We start from the raw sequence: 25,844 nt of genomic DNA on the forward strand, positions 1-25,844 counted from the left end.
AAGATAAGGAGAGAGGGACGGACACTGGCAGAAGTTACAAGGCTTTCTGAGATCTGTTACCAGTGTTACAGCACTGATGCTTCGTGTCCTTGGAAGACTGTGCGTTGCTTCTTTTTGAGGAATCGGCTCTCTAAATTTCAACTTTGCAGCCCTCCAGTTAATTAATAGTGTTTTTTTTTTTAACGAATTGCCTCTGGCTTTCATTTTCTCCCCATTCAGGGATTTGTCAACCTGACTGCAGAAAAAACACAGTGCCTATTGTCCTGTGCTTATTTTACATGCTGACAATAGGAAACCTCTCTTTTTCCCACAAATTTGCAATGACATTCTCCTCTAGGGGTTACTTCAAGAGGATAACCACTATTTCCTCCCAGTTTAAGCTTCCCATGTGTCAGGGATATTTGATCATTTCCAGTAGATGGAAAAATGCGGTTTGCAGGCTGAGAATTGCCCGTGTACTTCTGCAGGCTGTTGTGAGGGATGCTATCTTATGGTGAATTTCTAGGAGATGAAACCACTGTGTTTAACAAAATAGCATGAGGATCTGTAAAAGAAGCTCTTCTTGGTGTCTGAAGTTCCTACAGCTTTAGTGGCTGCAACAAAAGGTCAGATCTGCTAGCAGCTATAGGAGGAATTGCTGGAGGTTCCCTTGCATCTGCCTTGGATTCAACTGAATTGCATCCAAACCCCACAGGTTTCAAAGAATAATGCTGGGCTCGTTGACTTGCTTGCTTTAACAAAAGATCAATTTAGCTAGAAAGCTTTGGACTAATTAAGAAAGTCTTTACACAGTTCTTTGAGTAAAGAGGAAAGAGGTTACTGTCATTTTGAAGAATGCCAACCTAATGCATCAAAGTAGTCATGCGTTTTGGGGGCACTTTAAGGTAGGTTGGTCATTAGGAAAAATTTCTTCTTGGAAATAGTGGTGGTGCATTGGAATAAGCTGCCTAGGGAGGTGGTGGAGTCACTGTGCCTGAAGGTGTTCCACAACTGTGGAGGTGTGGTATGAATGAACCTGGTCAGTGGACGTGGGGGGGATGGGTTGGTGGTCAGACAGGGTGATGTTGGAGGTCTTTTTTGCCCTTAATGATTCTATGAAATGCAATTATATCAAATACAGAAGTGTTGTCTCTATTTTTGGAAGCAGAGCAATATACTTGTGACCATCTGAGCACCATTGGCATCTGGTGGTTTGAGGTCCCTTGGTGTTCCAGTATAAGTACTGTTCTTACGGTGGGAGTGATTCCCCAGTAAAACTGCAGTGTAAAAATGGTAGAGTAGTTCACTTGGAGCCTACACTAAACAGGAGGTATAGTGTTGGCAAGTGGTGGTACGGATACCTCAGCTACTTAGCACGAGCAGGCAGAAATCCATAGAGTTGCACTAATACTGTGAATTCTGCTGTAATACTATCTAGGAAATTTCAGATAAATTCTGATCATAGAAGCTTTGAGAAGTGCTTACACAGCTCTTTCTTCAGCACATTGAATGTTCTTGTTCAAGCCCAGACGCATTACCCTCAGTTAGTGGTAAATTAGGTTCTTGAGATGGGCCAATGACAAATCGGGTTTTTATGCCTCTTTTCCAGTGTACCGCAGACCTTTGGAATTTCATGTGGTCTTCTATAAAAGGAAATTAATGATTATGTATTATTCATAAAATAATGTTTCCATCATTTTGTCCGTTTCCTCTCCATAAATTCACCAGCAGAGGGCTGAAGGATTTACCACCTACTTCATTTAGTTTAGATTCATGGATACGCTGCTTAAACTTCCCTCCTGAAAGAAAATGTTCCTGCCAGGATTAACCATAGATGTAAAATACTCTGTGCTGTCTGAGTGCATGACATATGCTGCATGCCATACTAAGCTGGGAGGCACGCCCTCTCCATGGCTTAGTAATGTTCATGACAAAAACTTCAGATGTCACTTTCCAAGCATTTTGAAACATTATTGTTTTATTTCAGAGCTGCTGAGTGGATGTCATTCTGTAATGTGCAGTTTTGAGCTATTTATCTCTGCCTGGTCTGCATGAGGGAGATGGTTAGATAAGGTGATTGTAGTGGTCAGTCTCGATCTGAAACCGATGCGTCTTTCTACAGCAGCCTTGGCTGAGAGCTCAGTGCACGCTCAGGAAAGTGCTTCCACTCTCCTTGTAGCATACCCTACTGAGTTGGGTTAAAAGCAGGACTTCATGTTTAGAGAACGTAGCCAAAGGTGGAAACTTGAGCTTCATGGGAAAGAAAACAGATCGTTTTGGCATCTTGGAATGGGCTAGTTCCTGCAATAACCCAACACATTTTTCCTAAATAGAAGACTGGGAATCTGAGTTCCTCCGTTCTTAAGTGGTAGAAATTCATTCACTGCTCTGCAGAATTTGTGGTTAAGTTGCTTTTGAGCTGTTCTGCAGGAAAATGAAAGTATTTCTTGATCCTAAGTCCACTGAAGAGTCTGAAAGATTTCCACTGGTTTTGGTGGCCTTTGGTCAGACATGTGATGTATTATGAAAATAGCAGAGAATGTCACTGTGGTTTTTTTGACCCTATAAGCAGATTGGCAACATACCTAGAACCAAACTTTTCATATTTTCCAAGTGCTTTGCTGTTAAGAAAATTAAGTAAAACGTTGCTATAAAATTTTCAGTTACTAATATTTAGATGAACATGCTCAGAGACCATTTTGATGGTTTTCAGAGTGTTGTCTTGAGTCTTTTGGGTTCTTCTGTAACCAAATGTGATCTTCTAGGCCACTTTTGCCAATGGAATGTTTTCCTAATTGTATCCAGGCGGCTCAGTGTAGAGAAGGAGTGACTGTGAGCAGGAATAAATCACTGCTAAGTACCCTGAAAAGATAAATGAGCAAGACTTGAACAAAAACAAACTCACCACCATGCCTTATTATGTCTGAGGTGCCTAGAATAAAGTGCGATTGCATTTTGCGTTATAAGCTCTGTTTGAAATGACTGTTCTGTCAAAAGAATTAGCAGCTTAGATTCCGTCGCATTTTGCATGTTTGTTATGTGCTTTCCAGGAGTTTCTTTTGTAAAGATGGATAAATATTGGCTAATATCACTTTGGAAAGTACTTAAGAAGAAACTGCTTTTGCCCTAGATATTCTCTACTTTTTATGGTAGTGACTGGGAGGGTGCTTAAGAGCCAAGCTGTGTTGTCCCAAAGAATCTGTAATTTAAGAAGACGGTGTGAGAAATAGTATACTAACAGTAAGATGAATATTTTATTTTTTGAGATGTAGTATCTTCTAGGGGAAGCTAGAAGGGAAAGGCACTGAGCTATCTCTGGGCAGTTAACTTTCCAATGAGAGGTGTATGGTGTGTTTGAATAACTATGTGTGTATGAACATGCATGTTAATAGCAGATTTCTGTTCATGTGCGCTTTGCTAGTAGTTGCTTGGTGAGCGTACCTGCATGGATATTTAGCAACATTCTGATTGTTGTACTAGGTTGTTATTTTTGCCCTGGGAAAGCCATGGAAGGGTGTCTGAGAAGCATGCTTTCTGGAAACTGGTTTTCTGCAGCGTATGGTACCTCTTTGGTGCTTGCGTGCAAGCTGAGAGGCTGCCCCAGTGGTAGCTATTGCAAGACTCCAGCATGGTCAATGGAGGAACATCTTATAGTTTGAGGGAGTGCCCTGACATGGTGTAAGACAGTGGAATGCTTTATGGTCGTACACTGACACAAAGATTATCAAGCTAGCTTAGTATTTTGTATGTCATTGAGTTCAGCAACAACTTGAGTTTTAGGGATACCCTCCCAGAGAGAAGCCGTATTTATTGTCTCTGTCTTCACAGACTCATCATGTCCTGGTCAAGATTCACTATTCAGAAGTTAAGTTTGGATGTAAGTGTTCATGTTTACAGTATCTTAAAATTGCTATAGTCTGACTTTCTCAAAGCTTTGATTAGTCTCTTCAGCCCTTGATGGGGGGGAAAAAACAGCTAAGTTGGGAACTCGCTTGGCTTTCTAAAACTAAAGCACACAAGGGCCTCTTCTACAGTAGCTGTCCCTTCTAAAATGCTCTGTGGTGGATTGAAATGCTGGATTTTTCTCTGAAGATTGGAGATGACTCTGGAGTGTTTTTTCTCTTAATTTAACCAGGAAAGCAAATTTTCATTAATAAAGCTACCTCTACTGTTTCACTGCAATCTTACCTTAAGGAAATGTTTGAACGTTAAGCGTTTTACCCACATCAGTGAAACAACGTAGATTTCCCTGCCAAAAATCACGTTCGCATATCATCCTCGCTGCTGTAGCTGCAAGGTGAAGTCTGGAATTTTTCCAGTAGCCCACCTGCCAATTCGCCATCATTGATCATCACCAGGAGTCACTTGAGTTGTCTGATGTATAGCAAAGTATGTTTTTGGCTGCGTGTGATGTGTGAGCTGTTTTAGGTCCTGGGGACCTGCTTTAACTGTCTTATGAAAGGCTGTTCTGCAAAACAGGTTGTAGTTTGCTGAGAGATGGTTCCTATGTTATAATGAAGTAGCGGTGCACTGTTCAGGTGTTGCATGTGTGATAGGGAAATGAGCTTGCTCAGAATCACAGAATTGAAGGGTTTGGAAGGAACCGTAAGAGATCCTAAGTCCAAACCCTCTGCCAAAGTGGGTCCCTTACAGCTGACCACACAGGTAGGAATCCAGATGGATTTTGAATTTCTCCATAGAAGGAGACTCCACAACCTCTCTGGGCAACCTGTTCCAGTGCTCCATCACCCTTAACCGTAAAGAAATTATTCTGTATGTTAGTAAGGAACTTCCTGTGTTCAAGTTTTAGGCCATTACTCTTTGTCCTATTGCTGTGTACCACTGAGAAGAGTCTAGCCTCATCCATTTGCCTCCCACCTCCCATCAGGTATTTATAAACATTAATTAGATCCCTCCCTCAGTTTTCAGTTTCCCCAGGCTGAACAGACCCAGGTTACTCAGCCTTTCCTCATCTGGGAGATGCTTCAGGCCCTTTATCATCTTTGTGGCCCTCTGCTGGACCTAATCTGATTACTTGGCGTTCAGTGAAAGCTCAGCTATTGAAATCAACAAGAAGGGACACATGCCCAGTGTTCTTTTGACTTGATACTCAACTCTTAGTGTCTTTAGAGCTGCATTTTCTGCTAAGAAAGGTATTGTGAGATTATAGTAAATGCATGCAACTCCTAATCCTTGGGGTTAAGTGGGGGAAAAATTAAAACAAAGTCTACGTGAGGATCTTCTGCTGGGGGGGGGAAGTAATCGTATTTTTGTGAAATGAAGATACCTCATAACATTTAGTCCCTTAGTTTACTAGTTAGAGATGGCTGTGAGAACTTGTTACGCCGTGATTATGCACAGGATGCTGCAAATGGCTCTGGGTGCTGATAGGAATTCATTTCCGAGACTCAGATTTAATCACTGGTGAGATCTTCCTGTAACAGTCAAGCACGTAGCCTCAGCCTCACATCTTGCGTTAATACCTTGTTTAAGCAGTCTAGCTAGTCAGCTAAGGTATAAAACCCAGAAGGAATCAGAAAATCCCAATTTGATTGATCTTGGTATTTTATGATCTTTTGATTTAGCGACTCTTGTTTCATTTTGAGTTCATTTTTCAGTTCTGCATTGTTAGGATTACATAGGCCATATAAGAATTTGTTTAAAGATCAGTTTTATTGGGAGTAAAATAAAAGCTGGAAATCTTCCTGTTATTCTAAGGCATTATAACAGCTTGTTTGTACAAAGTCTAAATTTGGAGCCAAATTTTACTTGTCCTTTACAGCAATAATAACCTCAGGACCCTGCTAATAAATGCTGGAAGGTTTGTCAGTGCTCAAACGAATCTGAAGATATTTTGATTATTTGCCATACTTAGTCTTTACGCCGGTGGGTTTTGAACTAGAACAGGTGGGTCTGCATTTTACTGCCCTAAGTAGCTGATTATATGTTACTAGGTGTTTGACAGCTGTCCTTATCGTTCTTAGCTGCCCATACTTTCTCAACACTTTCATAATCTATTAATCATTTATTAACCCTTTATAAACCATTTATAAATGTACCCTGAATAAGAAAAAAAAAGTGCAACCATTCAATTTCTTCCTCGAGTTTAATATTAAAGGCAAGTCCAAGGTCAAGATGGGCAGAGGGAGGCTTTAGGGAGCCGGTGTAGTTTATATTTTGGCCAGTCAGCTGAGGAACCACGTGGATCTAAGATCAGTAAAGTGTGTGCAGTGGAGAAAGTTCACACGGTGTAATGCGCTGCGGGCAGTATTAGCGTTGATTTACCCAATCTGTTAATGGTATGGTCTGTCTAGACCTTTGGAACATTCCTTAGCTCCTTATTTAATGTAGGAGGAATCATTTCTGAAATTAGCATATAAATTGTCTGGAGTCAGCAGCCCTTTAAAACAGCATTTCACCCTTGTGTCTAGGCACGATCACTTGTTTTAAAAAGTACTGATATGAGGGCATAAACTGAGAAAATTCATTCAGTTTAAAAAGGGGAAATGGTCAGGATTTGATTTGGTAGGTTATATTTGTTCAGCAATGTTAATAAGGGGAAGTGTATGATGATAAGGAAACATCTGGCAAGCTCTATTCGTGTAGAAGGTTTACACTTATGTAACTGAAACTGGAGGGCTTTCCTGATTTTTTTTTTTTTGACATACCATTCTCTTCATTCCTTGGTCTTCCGTGTAACCTGTAAATAAGCCATACAGTGTGCTGTGTTCATCTGAGGGCTCAGTCCAGCTGAACGAGCCTGGTGCTCAGTGTTGGGATGCTGCAGGGGGGAGGCACGAGGAACCTGCTGGAGGGAACCCTCCTCCCCAGCTCCGGTTTCTTTCCAGGCACTTCTGAGGTCTACGCTTGTTTGCTCTTCAGTTGCCAGGGGTAATGTACAGTGCCCCATTCTGAGGTTATCAGTTGCAAAGGAAGGTAACGTAATGTGTATTCACCTTGAGAATTATGCAGGAATTGTAAACTTGCATTTGGAAAGAGTGCATTTCTATATGGAGACAGAAAATAAATGACGATACAGTCCAGTAGGTTTAGCTGGCATGAATCTGAAATGACCACACTGAGCAGTGAAGCCAACAAAATCTTTGTAGTACAAAATCATGTGTTCTGAACATGCCGTGTACTTACAGAAAAACTATTCCTGGAATGTTACTAGAGAGTTTTATATGTTTATTTGGAACTTACTTTTCATCTCCCTTTCTCCAAAAGCCAGGTGCTTTAATCACAGTGAAATTGACAGCCCTGGTCACAGAGAAATAGAGATGGAAATTAATGCGAATACAGATAATCTAAAACAGCACTTTTATATAAAACTGAAGAAAACATCCTAACTTAAAATTGTTATTACCTCAAGCGTTAAACACTGAATTTGTTACCAGAACTGCTTTACTGGAAAGCTATTTCCATTCTAGAAAGGTTTGGCTTGTGGCCAGGGAAGTCTTCAAGATACTGGATCTGAAATTTGTTATGGTCTCAGTGTCCATCCCGTGTGCTACCCACGTCCTCTGAAGAGAGCATGTTTGAGAAGGAAAGAAAAGGCCAAGATTCCTTGAAACAAAACAAGCTGCTTACCTGATGCTAGAGTAAGGTAGGAGGAGAGTTATTTTTGTAAGCTCTTCATCCCATCTTCTCTTCAAGTACCTTTCAAACTATCTTGTACATAGGCAGCCCCAGTGACCTTCCAATTGTGAAGTCATGTTTGAGCTTCTATTACTTTTTATTTGAGGATCTCAGAACACTGTAGGTGTGTGCATTTGAAAGGCGCATGGCTAGGGTGGCCGCACGTAGGAGTTCTACTGAGTGCAGAGCTACGTGCGGTGGGCAGGTGCTGTGCTCTGTTAGTACTCTGCCTGGAACAGCCAGGCCTTGGCTGTTGTCTGTGGGCCATTGCTTGATGCTAAACAACAATTGCAAGAGCAATGTGACAGTGTTCCTGCCTGAGTGAGCGACAGCAGTTATTTAGTGACCGTGAACTTAGCAACCCAAGAACTGCATTTATTTCACAGTCTTTAGAGAGTGTCTGATCCAACGATAACCGTGTGCGAAGTGTCAGAATGTCCTGGATGAATCAGAGCAGGCCACTGTTAGCACAAACGTGAGGCTGGCCACGGTGCTGCTGGGCAGGCACAAATGGAGTGAGGTGCTGGGAGTTGTCAGCATGCTGCGCTGTGAGCCAACTGCGCCTTGGCCGTGGGGCTCCCAGGCTTCCTTGGAGGGCTGCGTAGGCCTAACCTGTTGTGATTTTGGAGTTACTTTGCAGGGAGCGCTTTAAAATGTTGGATTCCCCCCCCCCCTTAGTGCTCAATTTAATTGGAATTATGGTGCCCATCAAAAAGTATTACTGCAAGGTGACCTGGAAATAATCATTTCCTTTCATCTATAGCAAACATTTGTAGGTCGTTAAAATGTCACAAATAAATAAAGTCTTATTCACAAAGAAATGGCTTTATGCGAGCCCAGTAAAATATGAGATTTCATTATGTACAAAAAGGCTGTGTGTTGTATTCCTGGTTCACAAAGCAAACGTCCAACACATGTGGAATGCACGGCAGGATGTCGGACCCTCTAAGGGTTGTATACAGATATATGAAGGGGAAGAGAGGAAGAAAAAACACTTGTGGGTCTGAGGAAACGACCCCTTCCAGTAACAAATGGAGCATGTGCTCTGGGTCTCTGGGAGGATTTGTGTGGGGATCTTGCTCTCCATGTGCGCGCATTCCTCTGAATCAGACAGGTGTTAAAGTGAAATGGTGCCCAGAGGACGCAGCACCCTACTGCTATCAGCAGCCTGACCACATGACAGATCCAAGAGCAGCCAAGCACAACTGCCATGGGGCTTGCCAAGGGCTTAGATGCTGAATGCTGAGTGAGATATCCGTGCCAGCTTGGCACCTCTGGGCCGTGTGGCTGTTCCCAGCGTGGGGTCGTCATTGTAACATACTGGGGAGAGTGGAACCTGAAGCTGTCCTCGTAGTTCCTGCCAAGTGAAGATAAATTATTGTTGTGAATATAAAATATTAATTACCTTGCAAGTGTGCTTGGGAGGCTGTGCGTGGCTCTGGCATCTCTCCAGACATGCTGTGGTGAAATCAGAGGATTGCCTCCTGGCACTGGAGTCTGTTTTGCAGTCGTCCCCCCCCCCCCCCCCAGCCCCCCTCCTGGCATCACACTGGAAATGAGTAAGAGGAACACTGTTTGAAAACAACTGACATCTGGGGAAAGATGTTCATTGGCTTCTGGGATTTAGACCAGTCCCTGAGCTGGTGCCTTTAGCAGTGGATTTAACCAATGCTGTAATCTTTTGGCACCTGTTGCAGTTTTTTTGGCAGTGGTATAGGACTGCTTTGATTGCACTATGACCAGAGTAGTGAGCATATGTCTGATGCCCACCCTAGAAAGAGCAACTCAGTGCCCTTAATGCCTTTCCCATTGTTTTTCTTCTACTTTCTCTTATTTGTCAAGCTGCTGTTAGTAATTACTGTTACATGCAGACAAGCATCTATCAGCATCTCCGCAGCTAACAAACGAAGGACAAAGCGAGAGGAGGACAGGAATTAGCAGAGCTCTGTGTTGTCAGAGGCCAGCTGCTTTTTGCATTTGATTTGGAATTGTTTATCTGGCCCTTGGTTTTAAGAAGTGTGGTAAGCAGAGGACTCCAGGCAAAGCGATACGTCCCAGTGCCTGAGATGTAATCAGGAGATGAGTATTTGGGTTTATAAGTATGTTAAACAAAATAACCAAATATGTATCTTCAGGAAGAGAATTCAGCGGACCCATTAAAGGAAGTCTCTGCCTACATGTCTCTGCACTGATTGTACATCTGTAAATGGCCGCCGTCCAGCAAAGCTCTTAAGTGCATGCTTAACTCTCAGCATGGCTTGGCTACAGCAATGTTACTAACTTTGGCATGTGAGCTTTTATGCATTTGGGGCATTCACATGCCTAATGCTAAGTGCATGCTTATGTGCCTTTCTGGAAACTAACTCTTCCTTGTGCCCTACAGGCCGGCAGCCTGGAGCATGAGTCTAGTTTCCACCTCAGTTTCCTGCTCCTGGAGAGGGTATTGAGGAATAGGGCTGCATGTCCGTATGGATGTCACTGAAATGCAGAGGTACAGGCCTCTGAATCTTGCTGATGCTGCATGTATTTCACCTTTTCTGGTGCCTTAGAATCAGTCCTTGGGCTCCCAGGGATCTCTAGAATGTAGTGTGAGGTTCCCTAATCAAAATGTCTTGGTTTTCTGAAGGAGGCTGTGAGCCTCTGCAGTCGCTAGGGGCTGTTCATTAAACTCTGATGGACCTATAGCCTGGACTGGTAGATTGAGTAGTTGTAGTGAGGTTGTCCGTAAAGGTTCCCGCTGCTGTAAATCAGTGCATCTTAAACACAATTCCTGTACAGCCTGCGCAGAACTCAGTGTTTTGTTGAACAGGATTTCTCATTTGACCCACGTGGAAGAGCCAGCGGGGAACTGGCACACGCAGGTGTCACACAGTCCATATTGCACTGCAGCTTTGTGTGTCATTAATGTCGGGCAGTCTGAGAGGTGTACGTTACAATTCACCATTGCATTTGCTGCCTTGTGAAAAGCCAATCTTGAGAACTGGGTTGTCAGGTTGGAAGCAAAAGTCCTCAGATGCTTATAGCAGTTCCTGTTGTAACAACTCAGCTTTGCTGTTCTAGGACAATGAAGGATTTTATGCTTCCTGTCTACTTGCAGACTGCAGATGAGAAGAATATCAGCAAAGGCAGCCCAAATGCTAAATCTCCTAGATATTGAACAATGAAAAGTTAATTGAATATACTGCGATAGTCACAGTTCATGGATCTCATTGGGTACCTCTGTATTTTAGGTTTTATTAAAAACAAAAAGAAAGGCAAAAGAAAAACTCCCATCAGTAACAAACTAACAAACAACCGCATCGATAAGTAAAGTCCAAGCAAGCAATTCCAGCAAACTATTCTAGTGTGCACAGTTCAGAGTCTGCTTGGACATTTCACGATCTGCCATCTGCACCAGAAAGTTGCTGAATGAGTAATGGTAGGTTGGTTATTGTTGTTTTTTGTTCTTGTTTTTTTTTTTTTACCTTCACCAAAGCCTGTTTGTGCTGCAGACGGCTTTGTTATTTGTAGTCATTTATTTTAGATAAGTTAATTTTTGGACTTCATAAAAAACCTGAATGGGAGAAAAACATCCTGTTGTGAGAGAGTTCTTATCTGCTGCATTGAAAAAAGTTGAAAATGGCTTTCTGAACAGTCCAAAGGAGTTCATTTGAGGGCTAAGACCCAAATGCGAGTTTGAAAAGCACTTCAAAATATCTTTGTCTAGCTTTCTGCCCCTGGAGGAGGAAAAGAGAAATTTAGCAAGCACCACATGTTACAGATGCTGCTCAAGATGCTTAACACGTTACTTAAAGCTGTTCTGTAACCATTATGTTGTGAGTAATAAGAGGATGTGAATGGGATGGAAGAGGAAGAGTCCAGGTTTGCTGTAACCACAGCTGTAGCCTCACCCCTTGCATGTTGTCAAGGGGTCAGCTTGCTTCTGCTGGTTCCTGCAGCATTACTGAGTGTACCTCTGCAGCACGAGGCGATACCTGATTGGGCTTACCTCCGGGTGAGCTGGCACGTCTGCAGTGAGTGGGTTACCACACAGGGATACCAGCTTTAGTGCCAGAAACAGCGAAGCTCTGTTACTGCCATACGTAGTTAATTAGCTCGGGTGTCACATGGAGCGAACGCTGCTATATTGCTGCTGGTTCTGCTGCTACGGTAATTGACGCTGGCTTGGGGATCTTTGCCCCAATGCGCAGCGCAGACATACCCAGGAATGCACTCCTATTGTTGACTGAATACTGTATTTTCTCATAAATGTGGCAGGAGTATAATTGCAGGGTGGAAAAAGAAGGGCAATATACATTCACTTCACTTTAGAAACTAAATTAAACCTTTCACTTAACTCACTTCTCTACCAGCTCCCTGCGGGCATTTCTACAAGCTTCATTAGAGCCAACCTCGAGGCCATGGAAAAGGTCTCACAAAAGCCCAGCTAGGAAGCCAGTCACAGCCCCAGATCCTGCTGCTGCACGGCACAATCCGCCTCTTGGCTCCTCGGGCCTGCAGCTGCCAGGCACTCTCCTTATGTGGTCACTGGTGTTGGCTCGCAGGCTGCAGCAGATAGACGAGGAGGGCTGAGGGGGAACACATTCATCACTGCCAGAGAGAGCGGGGGCAGTGCCAAGTCGCTATGTAACTAAGCACATGTGCCAATTTGCTCGGTAATTGGATTGCTATTTGAAAAATTAAAGCGGTGTCTAGAAAATTCGAACCTTTGCGTTCACGCAGTCTGAAGCTCGCAGCCGAGGGCCTGCACAGGAAGAATAAAGGTGACCAGACGTAGGTGTTTAGGAGAGCGAGCGTAGGAAGCGACGTGATTGCTTTCAGAAGCGTTCCCCCAGCCTCACAAGCAGCCGCTCTGCAGAGAGACAAAGAGCAAGGCACAGCACAGGGGAAGCTGTGATGTTATGGACAAGCTGTAACCCATTGCTTACTAAGGAAAATTAGCACAGGCTCGTCAGCTGAAAGTAATTCCTGTAAAGAAAACATATCATTAGAGGGAAGGGTTTGATGTACTTGCTGTAAGTTTTTTTTTTTTTGCTGAAGAGGGGGAAAAAAAGCTGCTAATGGACATTACAGTACTTTTTGTTTTCTTCCCAGCCTGCAAATCTGTTGCTTTTCTATTGCATACCTTATTCCTAAATGCCTTTGCTGGGCAAAGCCTATGTGCTAATGTCAAAAACTAATTACATTGAATTATCCAGCCACGGAATTTCTCATTAAAGGTACGTCTGTGCTACAGAGCTGTTTCTGCTCCCCCCTGAAATCAAGTTCAGGCCTCGCTTTGACTTCAGCAGAAGCCCAATGACATCCAAAAATGTAGCTACCTAAATAGTCCTTCAGGCGTTTCGTTATTCTTTGCAGTTGAGCTCTCCGGCCACCCTTATTCAGCTAAAAAATTTAAGCGTGTGGATACAATGGGTTATAAATTGTTCCTAAGATAATATTTGTAGTTTAAAGTATAACCCGGTTGCTCGTAGACGTATAAAAGCAGCGCCTGTGTTCTTCATCACTGCTCAGCGGAAACTCAGGCTGGAAGCCTTGCATTTAAAATAATAGAAAGTAGAAATCGATGGGCCCATACTGAGGAAGAACTATTTGGAAGCTCTGCGAAACGTCTGATTATTTCTCATGCGCTCAGTCCCGGTAGAATGAGGTTAACACATGTCAAAGTGGAGGCTCAGGAAATTTTGGGTCACATTTCTGCCCCTAGATGGAGTCTTCTGCACACTGGTATTTTTGATATTTGGGGAGAGAATGGAGCTGTGTGTTGGAAGCCTTGAAATGCCTCTTGTTCTGAATTCCTTTTACAGCGTATCAAGTGCTGCCCATTGGGACGGGGGTAACTGGGACCCGGAGACCATTTAGAAGAGAAAAATCAAAATAGGGTTTGTTTGTATAATTGGTTGGATGCTATACGGGGCACTGCAATCTCTCAGTGTCTCTTATTTGTTGGTTGGCGATAGATACCTGGGTAGTAAGGCAGAAGTCTGTGTTTTATAGAGCACTGCTCATTACTATGAAACGTCTGAAATTTGCAGCTCGCAGTGCTTAGCATTTCTGTGACTTTCGTGGTAGTCCCTTCTCTTAGTATCCAGTGAATGCCATGGTAACGTTACCGTCTTGTAAAACATTTTAATAGTGACCACTGTAATATAGTGGTTGTGTGCAAACAGCGTGCGCCGTTGCTTCAGAGGTGTTTGTAGCATTTTGTTTTTGTCACAATCGCAGCAAAACGTTGCCAGATCTTGAGAACCGAATCCTAAACTTGCCAAACACGGAGCTGAAAGTGAGTTCTCTTCTGCAGCTTCTGCCTTTGATCATCTGCAGTTTCATTGATACATTCCTACCCAGCACTCACGAGCTTAGTGAACCATGGCTCTAGCGAGCGCAGTTGCTTGGGAAAAGCATTTGGCTGCAGACGCCGTGTTGGAGGGGGGAGGTGGGTGTTTTCCAAAGCCAGCTTTGGAAAAATCTGTGTTGTTTTATGTGTGAGCGAGAGCTCAGCTGCGGGCCCGCAGCTCAGGTATGTTTGCAGGCGGCTTCTGGTTCCGCCTCTGCAACAGGAGGGGGACCAGCTGCAGGGTTTGTCCTTGGGCTGGGAGCTGGATTCCTGCAGGATCCGGGATTTTGCTTTGGACCTTTTCAAATGCGATGTAAATGCCAGCAGCTTCCTAACAACTGTTCGCGGAGCTCTGAGCAGAATTTACAGTGGACTCTTGTGAGAGAGAAGAGAATGGAAAAGCTCAACAAAACCTCTGTCATCTGAGCGGAGTCCTGAGAAATGCTTTCCAGCTTTCAAAGAAAGAAAGGGTCTTAATTCAGATTTGCCGGAATTGTCTAATTAGTCCCTTTAATGCCGTGCACCTTATAGTCTGTGCCGCCAGCTTCGTCCTATAAATGAGACGATGGGCTAATTCATCTTGGCAGCAGTAAACAGACCTTGTGATTGTCCTCCTCACAAACACCGGCCTGCTTTTAGGAGAGCGCTTTGACCAAGCCCGCGTCCTCGCTCCCTCTGCTGTGCCCCCCCTGTTCTGAGCGCTGCCTCTGCTCCGCGCTCTCCTCCTTCCCCACCGACCCACCCCACCCCGTCTCGCACACAGTGACATACCTCACACATTTGCCACTGCTAACAACAACCTGTCAACTCTTTCTTTGCACCGTGCTAGGCGCCCTTTGTTTCTGCAGCCCAGCAAGCCTTGCAGCTGTTGTCCGAGGCCTGCTCCGACAGCCTGTGATCAGTCAGCTGCAAAATCCTCCCTGAACAACTCGGTATTCACAGCTCTAATCGGGCCAGCGGACTGTTTCCTCCTCTCTCGCAGTAAATCTTTATCACTTGCGCTCTGCTCGTCAGTTCGTGGCGCCAGCTCTTTGGGCTGCTCCATCCCTTTCCCATACTCTGCTGTGCCGTGTGCTCTGAATGCTAACTCCAGCCTCGTTTAGGCTCGGTGCTGTGATCCACATGTGGGGAAGGTTGAATTCCTGCTCCTTCCCCATCTTCTAAGCTGCACGTACCGCAAGTTTATCTCTCTCCAAATGCAAAGATACCCAAAGGCTCCCTCCCTCCGCCTGTTTCATATTGTATCCTTATAAGTTAATTACGTGATTATCTTTCCAGCAGCCTGTTGTGCTTCTGTTTAAGAGCTGCCTTTGGTAGGAAGAGCAGGGTGAGTGCCCAGCCTGGGGGAGCTGGTGGTGGCAAGGGAAGCCCTGGGGAAACTGGCACAGGCTTTAATTTGACCGCATGCCCAGGGCTATTAACCTTCCTCTTAATGGTTCCCCCATGGACGGAAACACATTGCCCTCCATCTTGTCCCTCAGCTGATGCCATCTCGGTCTTTTAAAAGATTTACATCAAAGACGCTGAATTGTGAAGCAGGTTTTTAGAAAAGGGATTAAAGTTTACTTTATTGGTATCCCAGCTGAGCGGAGGGGGATCTGTACAGCTTTTAGGATGAGGTTTGTGCCAGTGTGGGGTTGCTGAGGATCTGAAAGCACAACTGTATCTGTGTCCATTGCTGCTTCTGCTACAGCATGACAGCTCCTCCTGCCTCCTCTGGCAAAATGCTGTGGGTTCTGTTTTCCTCTGTGCTGTGCTTGGGCATGGGACCTGAGATGACACAGAGTGTAATTAAAGCTCAGTTAAACAACAAGTTTTGCAAAGAGATTCAGCTAGCTTTCAAGTAGAACGTGCTCAAGATTACTTTTAAAAACAAATTATTCAGGACAGCGGGGGTTATTTGTGTTTGTCAGGAGCCTGGGAAGCATTTGCACAAACACTGGTCTGAGGGCCAGAACTACTGTTTCTTAATCTTGTCTCTTAACCTAAGTCTGTTTCCACCACTGGAAAATCCATTTCTCCTCCTGCTTCAGCTTCCCCTGCTTTTAAGTCCTTCTGTTTTGGTCCTTCCAGGTGTGTGGGTGCATGCAGGGATGAAGATTAGCCAAATATACTTCTTTAAGAGTAAATCTTGAATTGGCTTTAAAAAATCTGTTGTTGCTGTTAATTTTAGATGCTGGTTGGAAAATCCGGGTTCATTTCTACTCAGACTTTCTTCTCTTCAGTTCCTCATCAGTATAGTGGAAGGTGGACTTGTTTGATCAAGAAAAAATTCATCAACATAGGATTATTTAAAAAAAATATAATTTAAAATATAAATTACGTATATAATAAAAATACAATAAATTTAATTTGGAATAAATTTGCTGACAATTACAGTCAATTGGACATGCAGAGGAGCATTGCAGTTAAACAGTATTAAGCAGGTATGTCAAGTAAAATGCAAGTAATGTGTGGCACAGCTTAGTCACCGAGCTCAGAATTTGGGTCTGACAGCCTTGGTGTGTGTCTGTCCTCCTGTGTGTTTGTTGCCATCTGCAGTCATATTCAGTTTCTGGCCATGATGTTCTTGTCCTGTTGGTGTGCCCTACTTAAATAACTCCTACGTACATCTCCAGATGGGATGTTCTGCTGCTATTGTAACTAGACCTATAAACACATTCTAGACTTAATTGAGAAGAATATCTCCAGTCTTCCTGGTATTTGTCTCAGAAACCCTTTGCTTTCTCAGTGTGTCCTTCAGTGAAATTGAATGTTCATAAGCAGCTTCTGAACATTAGCCTTTTTTTCTATAGGCTGTCTACAAGGAAAGCAGTTGAAGTATAATGTTGAATAGTATGGCATGTTGAGCTGTTTGCTGGGGGAAACTTCACAGCTGAAAGTTCTCTTGTGATCAGAGTCAGTTTGGTGGGACAGCAGGTAGAGAACACAGCATCTTGACAAGCCCTAGGCAAACATCTTAGATAATTCTTTCCCTTTCTCTGATTTATTTTGCTACTGGACATAGCTATTTTGTGATGTGATGTCTTCTATTTTATAAAACAGTGGCTCTTCACCATGCCTGGGGGAGGAAAACCCATTCTATGTCCTCTGTAGAAAAAGCAATTGATTTTGAAGCGCTCCTCAAGAACATCCTTTCCTTTGCTTGTTGGCAGTGTCCATGTATGGCTGTTCTCCTGTGTGTCTAGTGATGTTTTTGCCCCGAAGTGAGGTTCTGCTGAAGGATGCAGCTGTAGACTTGATATGTTTTTCTGTTTGGCTGTAGCTGGAAGAGGACTTGTTTGCGGCTGTAGGATGAGCAGAGTCTAAGAACAGTTTTTCCAATTCCCTGGTCCAAACTGAAAAAGGACTTGCCTTTCCTAATGTGAATCCACATTTGAATATGCATGCAGGAGCAACATATTTTATTGCTCAGTTATTCAGTTTTTAAGGAGCAACGTCAACACTTTTCCAGCTCCTACAGTATTTGACTTAAGAAAATTTCAGACCTCAGCAACATTCTTCTTGAATTTTTTTTCCGAATTTGCTGATAATATGCTTACTCTGTAATTCCATTTTAAAAAAGCCTTTTAGTCTAGGAATTTCCTTGTCTGATTTGCCTCAGACTTTCCAGAAATATTCTACCTTGGCATAAAGTTTGCACCTGTGGAAGTTCAGGGAAATTGGTTTAGCTTTTTCTAAATGAGGAAGGGCTTCTGCCAAAATTGGGCTTATAATGAAAGGCTGGTTTAAATATGGACAGACGAGTCTCTTCATAATTATTAGGTAACGTTAATGCATCATCAGGCCTGTAAAGAAAAAAAAAAAAAAAGACTAAGTGGACTTTATCTTGCCTATAAAAATGAATTTTTGTTTCTCGTTTGGCAAGTCGGGAGAATGTTTGCTATTAACCCATCTTGTTTAATTTTGTGAGCTGCCGCTTGTGTGCAAGTTTCCTGTACATCTTAAAAGCATGTAAAAGATGAACAAAGAAGGAGGGGGAAGGTTATAAATGGATCCATGTGACTGCCTCTTCCCCAGGCATTTTTTCCCCTCGCTTAAGATGTTTGGAGGGAATGCAGGGCCATGCAGTGTTTGTGAAAGCTGATGGAACATCTTCCTCCCTCGGGGTATTTCTTCAATCAATGTTTCTTTATAGCATTAGGTCATCTCCTCTTTTTTTTATTTTTTTGATTTTTTTCCTGAAGAATCCTTGTTTTGTATGTTTTCATGCATCCTGACATTTATCCTCAGAATTATGGCCTGATCACTTCCTGTCCTTTTCCTCAAAATTTCTCTCGTTTTATCTATTTTAAGTGCTGAAGCACAAAGATAACCCCATCATAGTTCTCTCATTTTCCCCAGTGCTTCACCCTCCCTTCCCTCCCCGCGATGAAAAATGAAAGGTCTCATGGTCTTACAGATTTTCTTTATGCTTATTTTGGCCTATTTGCAACCCAAATACATCACTATAAGACGGCTCTCTAAGGCTCTTGGATCAATTAAAGGTAGCCCTATTCATTGCCAGTACAAACCTTTGCCTATTAACTCTTTCAAAGGGCATTTGTCATCGCAAAAAGCTGTGAATGCTGTCTGGGTTCATTGATTAAAAAAAGGTATTGTTTTAAGGCTGCTGAATATCTTAATTAGTTGTAATCAGAGGGTAGCTTGTGCCTGTAAAGTGATACAGTTACCTTTCACCTACTTGCTTTATTTTGAGCTTTTCAAAAGAAAAATATCTCATGTAATTTGAGCGTAGGGTTTGTAGGCTAGAAGAGGAGTGCACTTGCCGATCAAAGCATAATTTATTACATTATTTCATAAAGCCAAATAGTTAATATGCTAAGTTGGAGGGCGTCTCGTTGGCCTACGACCAGCCATGCGAGGGCAAGCGGAGCAGCGCTGCGCGTTGCCAGCTATCATCCTCCTTTCTTCAGTCAGAAATCCAGCGTCTGTATTCTGGAAGTGTAGAAATCCACCCCAATTCTGCAAGCACCCGCACGTGTGCTTAGCTAGAGCACATGAATGGCTCATTAATACGGAGTATGTATGGCGCTGTCTGCCAGACCAAGGTAGAGCAGGGAAACGTTTTTTAGACCACTGGTTCATTTGCTGCAATTGTGGCCTCAAACCGTTTGCAGCCATTTGTGAATTTGTACCAAAACCGGGAAATTATTTAAGCTGGGAAAATATCTTTTCTGCTGTCCTCTGAATCAAAACATTTCTTTCAGTGGTTAATAATAAAAGTCTGTTTCCTGTTTGAAGAGACTCTTCTGAAAATTACAATCCACGCTTTTCCTTGGGCTTTATGAAAAGCTTTGGTTGTATTTGATGCTGTTTTGGTTTATTTTTCTGAGAAAATATTTTGTATTTCCCCTAAAACATTTCACTCAGAGCAAATAGATATTTATGTACCCCTGACAGAGTGTCTGGGCTGTAAACAGATCCCGTCCAGTCACAGGTCTCAATGATGCACCAGAAACTTGCATAGGTTGACCCTCACTCTCTGGTGAAGCACTTCCAGAGATGATGGATTAGAGATAAATGCTTTTCTTTCTGTGGTTGTGCAAATATCTTCTTATAGAGAGGAAAAATGCACCTGACATAAAATCTTAAGTCATGGTTGGTAGAAATATTTGCTTTTGCTCTTGAATAAGATACTGGGTAGGGGAATAGTCAGACTAGATGGCCTTAGTGGTCTTTTCCAAACTTGATGATTCTGTGAGTAGATGACAATTTATTTTGGGAAAGGGACACAAATGGCGTCTCATGGGGAGACTCCATTATCTGGGAGAAAAAGTCTTTAAAAGATGTCTTACAGGTTAACCATGTATACTGAGTTGCTGGTGCCAATTGGTCATCTGGAAAGCAGGGCAATGCTGTACCTGGGAACTACGGGACATGCGAATCCTTAACACCTGCTCTCAGCTTACAGTTTGCTTGGTAGCTTCTATTGTAAAAAAATGCATGCATGCTCGTACATGGATTCTCAAGGTAACGTGGCAAAGTTATACAAATGCTAGCACTGCTATATCCAACCTCTTATTTTTCAGTGAATAAGTATAGTGTATAATGTCTCCCTCGCAGGGCAACTTTTCTATAGTTGCCTGAGTTCATCTCAAAGTACTTTTTGGGAAGTACTTGTAGTACTTCATGTCCTTTTAAGTATTTTTTTTCAAAATAAAAATACTTCAGGAGGACTAGTTCTAACTTCAGTTGACTGTACAATCATGTCTGTTTCATGGATGTGGAAAAACAGCCTGATAGAGATTAAAATCCTAATTCAAGAAAATGCAAAAATTTAAGCACGTGTGTTAATGTTCCTGTGATTTTGGCGTAAACTGTTCTGAAAAGTTTTCCTGGGATGCTGTCAGAGGCAAAAATAGAATACGCATTGGAGTTGCAGACAGTGCCTCAGTCGCAGTATATGTGAACGTTAGAAATTTTCTTTCTTACTTAGTAATAAATGTCGGTCTTGACATGGTCGTTTGGAGGGGAGTTTATTTTAATCGTTGGTTATTTAATTCAGTGATTTATACGCTACAAAAAGATAATCTTGGTGTGAAGATCAATGCTGTTCTAACATTTTTCTTCAGCTTTTAATGTTTTCACAGAATTGTGCAGTGCCTTTTCTTTGATCAAGTGCTTTGGAAATAAATTTGAGGAAACAAAAAATGCCCATTTCTACTGTAACTTCGACGTGCATATGAATTAATATATAATAGTATTGTGTGTCTTTCTCTATAGAACATTTTTAGGTGTCTGTAGAACTAGGAGATGATTTATGAAGTGTGACTCATTTTTCCTTCTTCACACTGTTCCACTGGAAGAACTCGGACTGCGATGAGAAAAACTAGTACACGTTATTAAGAATTCCGATAAAGTAGGCTGAATAAATTTGTTTTCTTTGTGAGCCTTAATCCTGTGTTGTATTGGCTTCTTGGACATGGCTAATTTATTTGGAATTCCATTCTGTTCCCGACAGCATTCCTGATTAGCAGTTTGATCACCCGGAGCAAAGTTACATACCAGCTTTCAACTCTTGTAATCTAGCAGTGTAATTTTTTCAAATGGGCTCTTTTCTTTCCTTCTTTGCCCTAGCTCCCCTTCTTTATATGTGCAAAGAGACTTTAAAAGTAAGCAGGATAACCTGTTAGTAGACTGAAAAATTTGTACAAAACATAATACAGTTTGCTGAATGCCCAACTTGTGTCTGGCCACAAAGCATCTGATGTAAAGTTCAGACGGGAATATAGAAACTTCCAAGATCAGTCAGATCAGTGAGTGTTTATTGTGAGTTCAGGATTTTGTAGCTATCAAAATGCGATTTAAGAAAGCAGACGTTTAAGGAGAGAAAGCCAAAGCGTAAAGTAAAGCTCAAGCCATGCAGTCCCACACCATTTTTTGATTTAGTGTGATACGATGGTAGCTCTGATAATTTTCTACTGCTCACAGAGCTTTAAGCAATCAGGGTAAGCTTTTCTTAAAGTTCAGCATGGACCTAGTTGAATGCAGCCATGTTTTTGGCCATGTCTTTAAAGTTTCCAAGGCTCTGTTAATTTCCAAGTAAAGCTGTGTGAGAAATATTTTAACTTCTCCTTTCAAATAATGTGCTTTGATTTTCTTAAGCAGAAACGTAAGATCTGGAGTTGTGTCAGTCCAGTTCCAATATGCAAAATATTTGCCTTCGATCACTTGTAAAAGATAGAGATTTTTCAATGATTGCATTTCATGAGTATTGTGGCAATGCCTTCATGTCCCTCCCATGATCTGTAGTTTGTCAAAGCACATTCTGCATGTGGTAGGTTTTAGAAAATTGTATGTTTCATGGCAAAGTTTGTGATACACTGGACCTTATATGGAAATTGCAGTCGCATCATTTTTTGCTTCTATCAGTGTTGTGTTATGCTGTCAAAATGAATAATGACTGGGAAACCCCAAATGAATTGTAAATCAGAGCCAGGTTTTGATCTGATTTCTTTTTGGTGGAGCACAGGAGGAGCATCCTCACAGTGAAATGTGGAAATGCTGGATTTAGCAGCCCCCTCTGTGAGTGTACAACGTGCTGAAGACACGTAGTTAAAGGTGAGAGGGAACTGGGTTTTCCTATCTGTGACATTTCTTAGGGTCCCGGTCTGGTTTTGTGCTCAGTGAGGAGAAAGAGAAGTTTTTAAGCCATGAGAGACTTGGGAATAAAACAAAGAGAGGTGTCCATGGAACTAATCAAGAGACTCAAAATAGTGGTTTTATGTATGACTGACTTGGCTGCCTACTTATAAAAGCTTGATCTGTCTTTCAGCTTTCTTCTGATCTTAAATTTTATGGATCTGAAGGACAGCTCCTGACAAATTTTTCATCAAAGCTGAAGCATGTTTTACCAGACTTTCTGCTTTTGAAAAGCTGGCAGCTCAGTTGAAAGAGTTTAGTCAAAAATATTAAAAATAAAAGTAGTTAAATTGCACAGAATCACAGAATATCAGGGATTGGGATGGACCTCAAAAGGTCATCTAGTCCAATCCCCCTCCAGAGCAGGAACAAATTCTCTAATGGATTGCTGCAATACCATTAATTCAATGAAAAAAATCACGAAAGGAGAACTGAGAAGGGATGGTTTAGGTCTAGATCCATTCTATGCAATTGCATTCAGTGAAAATTCCTTAATTTCACCAGGAAAAAGTCCGGAGGATATTTCTGAGCAATAAAATTGCACAACTATCCAAGTGTGAAGACGTAGCAAGTTGTGTGGGGTCTCTTGCAAGTGAAGAAGAAAATGGATATAACTGATTGATAATTAGCTATTTTAATGTTTGTAATGTGAATTCTAAATATTTATGTGAGTCTTTCATCCTGTGAATGACTAAACATTTTTTGTATTTTTATACTTGTTCGTCAAGTATAAAAGGAGGTAGTTGTTTTAGATATCATTAATATTTTAATTTGGTGGTATGGTTAAATTCCATGGCATATACACAAACTATTTTATTTCTTCTAAATCATGTGCTGTTTATGCTTCTGGAGAGAAAATTCTGTGAAATGAAGAGAAATAAAATACCTGCTACTGAGCATTGCAGTGTACAGACACTTGTGAAGGAGATAACGCATTGACAGATCCCCAACTGGGAAGATCTCATTCAGTCTTCTTTAAAATGCAGATCTCTTTAGGTGATCATTTTTAAGACAGATTTTTATTATTATTCTAAATCTTACTTGTGACTCTGAGGCCTTGAGGAGGGTGATGAATTTGAGTTTTACAAGCACTCAGTTTTATGGACGCTGAAGTTACTCATAAGGGAGGAAATACACAGTAAATGGTATCTTACTTCTGTCCTTGTACTTCTTGATCATGGAAATGGGCATAGTGAACTAACTGTGGTGGGAAGAGCATGTTTGCTGGGGACTTTCCAGTAGAAAACCAGTGGGGCAGGTGTTGACTCAGTGCAACGCTGAAAGATCTTGATATGTGCTCATTATCACAAGGTGTTTCAAGCAGGAATTGACATTGAATGTCAGATTTTGTCCTCTAATGCGATGAATACCTTGAATTGGTTCTTTGTAAGTGGTGGTTCGTTTTCACTGTGGTGCAGAATGCTTGTTCAGGAGATTTCATGTATGTAAACTGGACCAAGGTGCCTTTTTCACTCTGATAACTGCAGCAGGCACATGACCGAGAGGTAAGTGTTGGTCCTAAATTTCTTCCTCTCCTCTCCTCTCCTCTCCTCTCCTCTCCTCTCCTCTCCTCTCCTCTCCTCTCCTCTCCTCTCCTCTCCTCTCCTCTCCTCTCCTCTCCTCTCCTCTCCTCTCCTCTCCTCTCCTCTCCTCTCCTCTCCTCTCCTCTCCTCTCCTCTCCTCTCCTCTCCTCTCCTCTCCTCTCCTCTCCTCTCCTCTCCTCTCCTCTCCTCTCCTCTCCTCTCCTCTCCTCTCCTTCCGTTCCTTGTTTCTTTCTTCTTCTTTTAACAGTGAGCTGGGAACTTCTTGCTAACCATGCTGACACTTGCAAATCTTTGCCATTTTTCTCTGTAGATATACCGACTTTTAATGTGTGGAAAACACAGTGAGTAACATATCTTATTTTTTAAAAAGCTACATATATTTTGGGAAACGTTTTAAACTGATAACAGTGGATATTATGAGATTATTGTTGTACTGTCTGCTTTATTGTGAGTAGTTTCACAGGATATATTAACATCTTAAGAATTAAATTATATTTTATGAAACAGACTGCTTAATTTATAATTGGAGCTGGAAAAGCAGAGATGAAATCAGTTGCTTTATATTTTAAAAGACATCATGCATTCTTGTTGACCTGCAGGGTGATTAATTACATAATGTTAATTTAGTAACAAAATGCAGAATTTGTCTTGGAAATAGTTTCAAATCATTTCAAATTAGAGGATTTTAATAAATATTTATAGCAGGAGTTGGTAATAATGTTGATTATGTGATGAAATCCTATGTTAGTAACAAAAAGCCACTCATTAGGAGTACAGTTCTCTCATGCCCTTATTTTTTAGGGAGGTGATTACTTGAAAATGGTTTTATTAAAATAAAGTCTGAGCAGAGAGGATGCTTTTTGGTGATGCAGCATGCATTCTTTGGAAAGGCAAATCATTCAGGATAATAGCGTGCTTTAGGAGCACCTGTTATTTGAAAATATGTATTTGGAAAAATCCAGATCAGAATGATTAATATGTAGGCTCTGCATAGTGCTTTTTCTCAGCCAGTCTCAAAATACTTCACAAAGGAGAGGAGAAGAGCTATGCATATTAAACTGTATCTTCTTATGCTCACATAGTTTTTTTTCATTTGGCACACAGAACCGTCTTGCTTATGCTGCACATTAATTTTCTGTGTGAAGCAATCTGTCCTAAGGAGTGAAATCTAAGCAGAAACATACCTTCCTTCCACCTCCAGCAACTGGCGCTTCCTTTGTGTGAATGAGCGCAGTGCCCACGAGGAGTGCCAAGCTGACAGCCGCAGACCGGAGCCACAGAGCTGCCATTGAGCAAGCTGCAGGCATGGGAGCGTGCCCAGTGTTGTGCAGAGCCCAGAGCCAGGCATGAGGATGTGTGGCTTATCCCCTGGCTTTGACACCTCTTGGGGAATGCTGGGGATAGCAAGGCTGGGACCACTTGTGAGCCCAGGAGGAGGCACCTGTTCGCTTGGCACTGGAGGGAGCTGCCAGTTTGTAGCTGACAGAGCAAGTGAACAGTTTGCCAAACTGCTTTTCCTGCTTAAATCCCTTACAGATGAGAAGAAGATTTCTCATCATCTGTGTTGATGCGAGTCTCTTAAAGACAAACAGGTTAGAGAAACAGTTGTCTAGAGTGACATAGCTGATCTTACTTTAGGACAAATGGATAGACCTCTTGGGTCCGTTTCTTCCTTTTTTTTTTCTCCTGTAGAGGGAAGCGGCCCTATTACCAGATATATATGTGTACGTATATGTCATAGAATATCCCTACCTGGAAATAAAACATTTCCTAGATGCAAAACATTTACATGAGCTGGCACCATATATGATATTATTCCTGCTCTGCAGTTATGAGCACACTGCGTGTTTCCTTAATACAGAGAAGAGCATCCAGTTTGAGGGAATCTATAGGGTGAATAAGAGGCCATCAGTGCAAGTCCTTTGTGCTTCAAACTTTATTAATGCCTTTCCCCATAACACAAACCAATACCGGGAGGGCCATTTTGGGTTTCTCTTCAATCAGGTCTTCTGGAAGGATATAGACAGTTGCTCTAATTTTTCTTGCCATGGAGATAGTATATCTAGCATTATTTAGCATCTCCTCATCGTTCAGGTTCTCTGATTTCAGGAGGTTTTATTTGATTGATCTTGATCTCATCAATGAGATCCAGGACTGGCATGCTGGTGCTGACTGATGCAGGAGATGGTTGAATCCTTGCT

General features: G+C 42.1%; 1 long non-coding RNA gene across 1 annotated transcript; it reads right to left on the reverse strand.

The window, feature by feature from the left end:
* Nucleotides 1-1,969: 1,969 nt before the first annotated feature.
* On the reverse strand, nucleotides 1,970-9,096 carry LOC107053438. The gene is made up of 3 exons (XR_005860395.1): nucleotides 7,570-9,096; nucleotides 7,183-7,239; nucleotides 1,970-2,841 (listed from the first exon to the last, which is right to left on the reverse strand). It is a non-coding gene; the product is annotated as an uncharacterized LOC107053438 (long non-coding RNA).
* Nucleotides 9,097-25,844: the final 16,748 nt, after the last annotated feature.

The sequence above is a fragment of the Gallus gallus genome, chromosome 5 (genome assembly GCF_016699485.2).
Source record: "Gallus gallus isolate bGalGal1 chromosome 5, bGalGal1.mat.broiler.GRCg7b, whole genome shotgun sequence".
Taxonomy (NCBI): domain Eukaryota; kingdom Metazoa; phylum Chordata; class Aves; order Galliformes; family Phasianidae; genus Gallus; species Gallus gallus.